The 7,262-nt window shown below is 43.0% G+C and overlaps 1 pseudogene; it reads left to right on the top strand.

Annotated features, from left to right (window-relative positions):
- The first annotated feature begins 923 nt into the window (after positions 1 to 923).
- LOC148776207 (U2 spliceosomal RNA) lies at positions 924 to 994 on the top strand (annotated as a pseudogene).
- Positions 995 to 7,262: the final 6,268 nt, after the last annotated feature.

Below are 7,262 nucleotides of genomic sequence, written 5' to 3'. Positions count from 1 at the left end.
GCTACCAGGGAAGCCCCAGATTCTTGGTTTCTTAATCTACTTAATAACATCCGTACTCACATCTATCTGGAACCTGACATCGCTTGAACATTTCCTACTGTAAAATCTTAAATCTAAGCCCTGTCACCCAGGGAGAGAAAAGAGTACAGATGGAGAAGAGCTCTGGAATGCCCCAGCATGTAGACATCAGGTAGCATCAGGTAGAAGAGAAAAAAATTAGCACAGGACAGTGAGATTGGAAGAAAACCAGAAGAAAACCACAGGAACACAGAATATGTTTTTTGAAGGCAAAGGAGTCAACTGTGTCAAATGCTCTTAAGAGGCTGATTAAGATGAGAGGAGAATAGCTGCTGAAGTTAGCAATAATTATGTTAGTGGTGCCATTGATGAATGTATGCGAGAGCTTGGACACGGTATCCTAAACAATGCCAGGCTCTGAGTAAATACTTCCAGGAAGGTGAGGGTGACTGGAAGCAGAGGGGACTGTAGAAAATTAATTGGCTTGTAGACCATTGGGAGTGTGATTTATGACAAAGAGGAATGATTAATCAACTAGGGAACAGATTCTGGAGATTATGTGAAGTCTTTAGCTAATACTATAAAAATATTGGGAGGAAATAAGTAACCTAGAGGGAGCCAGAGAACTAAAAACAATGATCAGTAGGGTTGAGACATCCAGACAGAACCAAATAGGAGTTAAAGCAGGGACTAGATAGAATAGGCACTGAGTGAAAGTCACTCACTCGAGTCCAACTCTTCGCAGCCCCATGGACTGACTATACAGTCCATGAAATTCTCTATGCCAGAATACTGGAGTGGGTAACCTTTCCCTTCTCCTGGAGATCTTCCCAACCCAAGGATCAAACCCAGGTCTCCCACATTGCAGGCGGATTCTTTACCAACTGAACTATCAGGGAAGCCCAATAGCTTCTTGGCCTTTTGGCTAAGATCAAGTGTAGAATTGGCACTAAATATTAATATTTCCTGAACATATGCTGGGTATTGCTCATTAAATACAGAGGAGCTGAAAGTTAGATCAGAAAAGGAATTTCAGGGAAAGAAAGGAATATCATACTGAAGAAAAATCTGGGGCTTCTGAGGAACCCACTGGGTCAAAACTAGACACTGAACGTAAGTGGATTTTTCATAAGGCAGAACCAGTAGATGGAATGCAGATCATTTCTTTAGCTGACCACAGCTCTACCTGTGTCCAGACTCTGCAGCATAATGTGGAGAGATGAGAGGGCTTAGTTAAAGCATTCTGCCTAAGTAGGCCAGGGGAGTCCTACTCTTTTCTGAATCATAATGTACCCTCAAATGCAAAGTTGCTCTGGACCATCAAATGATTTCTCTGAGCCCCAATGTACTGAACTGTAAATTAAGGGATAATTTGCTCAGTGAATTACAGGAAACCATGTACTTTCCCATCTTTCCATGACCTGCCTAAAAGACAGTGATTATCAAACTGACCCAAACCAGTACAAAGTTTGTTTTTGATGAGACATACATATGTTGCAGTGGAGCTGTGCACCCAGCAGAAGGAAGCTTGAAATAGCAATATCCAGAAAAGATGTGCTGCTGGGACTCCATCTTTAGCCTCATACATTATGCCTTTGTTTTAAAAGATGCAGAAATCTAAGCAAGGAACTGGAACAATTTGCTCTAGGCTGGTGACAAATCCTGTGGGCTGGTACGTGGCAAAAAGAGTTATTATCTCATTGTCAGTTTTCTTCTCTCTCCTTTCTGATGTGTCAAGACAATTCAGAAACTGTTTTTTATTAAAAAAAAAAAAAAAAACAACCATGTGATCCTTTATTCAGACATGAATTGAGGACCACCTATGTGCTGGGGGTAGAAAAATAAATTTGGATGACATGGTCTCTGCCCTTAAGGAATTTAGAATCTGATGAGGGGAATACATAATCAGAGAGTTAAAATAGTTATAGGTCCCATAATATAAGAATAATGTGTACCGTGGATATCTCTCCAACCTGCATTCCACTTGCCCTGTATTGGACAGTGCAGGGGATTGGCCTAGCCTTGGAAGTGGGGTTTGTCAATCTTGCCCTCATATATGTCTTCATTGAACTGTTTTTAATTTGGTATTTTGAGTGTTCCATCTGTAACTCCAAAAGGATCAATAGACTAATACAGGTAGCAAACATTTTAATGTACCCACACCTGTTGTAAGTCATGGGTCATCTGTAAGGCAGGTTATTAGCACCATTTCTTAAATAGGTAACCCAAGGCTTCAGGTCACATAAAGTACCTGGTTCATTGTACTTCAGAATCACCTGGGAGCTTTGTGAAGCACAGATTGCGTGAATGCTATTCTCTATCCCCAGGGTTTCTGATTCAGAAGATCTGGGGCACAAATTCACATCAATAGCAAGTTTCCAGATGGTGCTAACTCTGCTAGTCTGATGACCACACTTTAAGAACCAGTGCTCTAATATTTCTTAGTATCTGGTAGAGCTGGGTAATGAGCTCTGTCTGCCTGTAATAACCACGCCCCTTCCCCTACACCACCCCTTCTCCTATTGTACAAGTATTATTCTCAACAGCTCCTTTATGGAAGTTTAGCTTAACATCAGCAACATTGGACTCAGTTTGGCAACACAGACATTCTAGTGATTGTTCCCGTAGAGTGACCATACAGCCAAGGATGCCTGAGATAGTTCTGCTTTGTGTCTGTTAATCTGATGTATGGCCATTCTCTCCTCTTCCTCTAACAAGGATCCCAGGTTTGCTAATACATTATATGGCCCTCCTACTTTTAGGGATTCGTGGCTCAACGATTCACATTCACATTTTAAAGACTGCATGAAGAACTCGAAAAGGTTGTAGATTTTTGTTTACCCCCATGCTGTTAAACATACTTAAGTAAGGGACCTTTCTATTCTACTCAGGTAACTGCTTTGAACATTTTAGTGAATGCTGACCTGTGTGCATTTTCTCATGTTGTATGTTTTGAAGCACGCGTCCAACTAGGAAATAGGCTCCTAATATCTTTATGTTTTACATTCTGTAACCATCCACAGTAACTTGCTGGGCACCTGGCACCCTCTCAGCCAACAATTGTTCTTTAAACAAAAAAATATATATTCTCCAAGTAGAGACTTTGTAGGGCAGGGTACATTTTTAATGTTCACTTACATGCTGTTGAGATGTGAACCACGAGTAGAGCATTTTGTTGTGGGGAAAATCAGACCTAGAGGTCCACGTAGTCTTTCAGCTCAGCCCTGATTGACTGAGACAGACAAATAAGAGCTTCCATATACGAATGAACTTGTAATTGTGACACTCATCATCCTGGAAACTCCCTCTCTTTGCAAATCAATGAGAAAGGAAGCCATGCCACATCCAGGGCATTTTGCTTCCTGAGTAGCCTTGCAATGGATAGATGGAGTCAAAGGATAAGAAACTCTATGGACTTAACACACTTGGAGTTGGGGTGGGATCTGCACTGATGTAACTCCTAAAAATAAACTAATAAATCTAAAATCTCATACACATGTGTTGCTTGCTAGGTATTTAGTGAAGTGCAGAATTGGTGGACACACACATGTGCATGCGTGCACACACACACACACATACACCTACCCCATTCTTCCACTTATAAAAATAAATTTTTTAAAATTTCTTAGATTATACACTCACTGTACACACAAGCCAAAAATTATATTTGTAAAGAGGGAGAACTTTCCTTGTTTTAAGTCTGTCTCAGGAAAATCTCAAATGGCTGTTGTACAAATTCCAGGCATAACTTTAGAACCAGTCCAAAAGCCACATCGTCCTAAGATTGGTTCAACCACCCACCTTTCTCTGATTAACTTCTTTCAACTTCATAAACCACCACACATATCTTCCCTAGGATGTCTGCCTTCATCTTCTCTCTGGACTTACCATCTTCCTCCGTGGAATGAGGGTATCCTTTGCTGGACTCTGTCCCATGAAAAGTGAAAGTGAAGGTGAAAGTCACTCAGACGTGTCCGACTGTTTGCGACCCCATGAACTTAGACCATGGAATTCTCCAGGCCAGAATACTGGAGTGAGTAGCCTTTCTCCAGGGAATCTTCCCAACCCAGGGATCAAACCCAGGTCTCCCACATTGCAGGCGGATTCATTACCAGCTGAGTCACAAGGGAAGCCCAAGAATACTGGAGTGGTTAGCCTGGCCCTTCTCCAGCGGGTCTTGCCAACCCAGGAATTGATCTAGGGTCTCCTGCATCACAGGCAGATTCCTTACCAACTGAGTTATGAGGGAAGCCCTCTCATCTGCCCCAGAGCCTCCCATGTTATGCTTGACGACCTCTGTCATCACTGAGTGCTGGAGAAGGACAGTGTATTACTCATTTATATACCCGGTGCCACCAGGGCCTAGCTCAGTGATTATTGGTTGAATCTATGGGGTCTGTCACTGAACCCCTAGAACATGGGTGATATCTTAATAGGGGCAAAAGGACCCCCTAAGGCGGAGAATATTGGTTCTTAGAAATTTATACATTAAAGTGGTTTGTGGCCCTCTGAAGGGCTATGGTGCAAAAACAGATAAAAGGTGGCATTCCATTTTCACTGGAGCAGGTATGATCAGGGAAAAAAAAAAAATGTCTAGAAAGGCTCCTCAGTGAGTGATAATTGGGTGGTAGGGGTGGGGGGTGTGTGGGAAAGTTGAGAAATGCTCCCCTCAGATTGTTTCTGGAAAAATGGTCAGAAGGTTGTGTCCCCAGAGCATTTGCTAAGATGAAGCAACAGAGTATCCTCAGCAGATTACCTGGCACCACCCCAGATTTCTGCTTCACTCACTTAGAGGAGGAAGGGGACTGGCACATAGCAATGTGCTCAATAAACATCTGAGCAAGTGTTTGCTCTCCCAATGTCTCGTCAGTACCATCACAGGACATTTTTTCTGGATAGGTTTCCTCTTGTCAAGTGAGGAAAGCATTGTCAAGTGAGGAATTCTTATCAAGCATTCCCACTGACTCTTGTATCTATTGTATTTGTTACTCAAGGCAAATTTTCACTAACGGTTGGAAAACAAAATTGCCCCAATGGGACAACATCCACAGCATAGAATGAACCGTGCTTCCTCAGTTCTGGCCAAATTAAAATGTTTAGCGGAGTTAGGCCTCACTGCTCATGTCAGAACATGTGGCATCTTCATTCTAGAATGAAGTTAAAATGTCTTTCTTTTCATCCTCAGCCATGATCCTTGGGCCATTACATTCAAAAGTCCCTGTTAACCACACAGTCATATCACTTTATTCAAAAAAGCCTCTAACAGGGCAAGGAATATAGAGTTTCTGAAAGCATTGCCAACCTATGTGAGTCAGAAGCCAAAGGCCTCTTCAGAGGGTGTGGAGATTATCAGCTACTTTTTTCTATTTTTTATCCAGTTATTAATATTCCTGCCGGGAACCAGCAATGCCGTTTTGCCGTTTTTCCTTGGGTGAGTGCTTTCGTCTCCTCCTTTCCTCTCTGCTTTTTCCTTCTCTAGGATACCTCGATCTATTTGCTTACTTGATTCCCATTCAGTGTCTGCTTTCCTTTTGGGCAGCTGTCCTGAATTATTTAATCATTGTTCTGTTTTTCTTTTCCTGTTCATTCCTTCTCCTTTCTTCTCTTTGATGGTCTGTCTCAGTTCCCATCTGCTCTTATAGACACCTCATCCAGCAGTCCTCTTCTTTCTGAACCATAAATCATGATGGGGCAGACTGTGTGTGGACACTAGACAGGAGAGATCGGGCCCCAGGTGGGTGCATCGTGATTTTCTGTTAGGTGATAACAGAGTTGATCATTTTTCAGGGAACATGGCAGGCAGCCTGTAATTGGTGATGAAGATACATCTTTCCATTGCTTCTGCTAGACTCTACAGAACTTGGGTACACTGTATCCGTAGATTTCATACTATTCCACTAAGATTTTCTCCTGGTACCTCTGGATCAAGGTAAGGGGAAAATAATATTGTTATTAATTTTCATCCTAATTTTTCAGTGTTCAATGTTTTTATGGTTATCGGTGGCTGAAAAAATAGCTTTCAAGAGGAGAAAACCCTTGTATTAATACACATAGATCCACACAAATTCACACCCACGTATCACATATGCATTTGGGAAACTTGTGACATTCTATGACATGGTCCTTTGGTGACCTTTTCTGAATGCTTCCCCTCTCCTGACCCCAGGAGCCTTTCCGTGGAAGGCACATGCTTTCTCCTGTAGTCCTCTATTTCCAACCTGGATAAAGAGGACCATAGGATAAAATTGTTAGGTATACATGACAAATGCCTACCAGGAAGTTTTCCATTAAGAGCCATGGGGAAGGGGCCTAAACCTAAACACAGAACTTCTATAAAAATTTTGGCCTTCTGGCAAGTCAGTGCAGGAGACACTTTTGGGTAATGGGAGGCCATGTTGATATATTTCCTAAATCTTCTCTGCTTTGTTCCTTTACTTGTGAAGTAAATTGAGGAGGACTCAGTAAGCCACTCCAGTACTCTTGCCTAGAAAATCCCATGGATGCAAGAGCCTGGTAGGCTGCAGTCTGTGGGGTCGCTAAGGGTTGGACATGACTGAGCGACTTCACTTTCACTTTTCACTTTCACACATTGGAGAAGGAAATGGCAACCCACTCCAGTGTTTTTGCCTGGAGAATCCCAGGGACAGGGGAGCCTGGTGGGCTTCCATCTATGGGGTCACACAGAGTCGGACACGACTGAAGTGACTTAGCAGCAGCAGCAGCAGCAGCAGTCGCATGCCTTGAGATGTCCTCTGTCAACTGCTGCTTAGACTGTTCTTTGGCCTCACTTTGTGGTAGAGATGCTGCCCAGAGATGGTTACAAATGAGAGTTTCCAAAAGGAAGCTGTATGGAAGGTCATCCAGAGTTTGTACTCTGTGCACTTAGTTCCTTTTTCAGTTCAGTTCAGTCGCTCAGTTGTGTCCGACTCTCCGCGACCCCATGAATCACAGCACGCCAGGCCTCCCTGTCCATCACCAACTCCCGGAGTTCACTCAAACTCATGTCCACAGAGTCGGTGATGCCATCCAGCCATCTCATTCTCTGTCGTCCCCTTCTCCTCCCGCCCCCAACCTTTCCCAGCATCAGAGTCTTTTCCAGTGAGTCAACTCGTCGCATGAGATAGCCAAAGTATTGGAGTTTCAGCTTTAGCATCAGTCCTTCCAATGAACACCCAGGATCGATCTCCATTAGAATGGACTGGTTGGATCTGCTTGCAGTATAAGGGACTCTCAAGAGTCTTCTC

The sequence above is a fragment of the Moschus berezovskii genome, chromosome 11, assembly GCF_049115385.1.
Source record: "Moschus berezovskii isolate FMDL1 chromosome 11, NW_MosBer_1.0, whole genome shotgun sequence".
Classification (NCBI taxonomy): domain Eukaryota; kingdom Metazoa; phylum Chordata; class Mammalia; order Artiodactyla; family Moschidae; genus Moschus; species Moschus berezovskii.
This window is presented reverse-complemented; position numbering and strand designations above follow the sequence as displayed.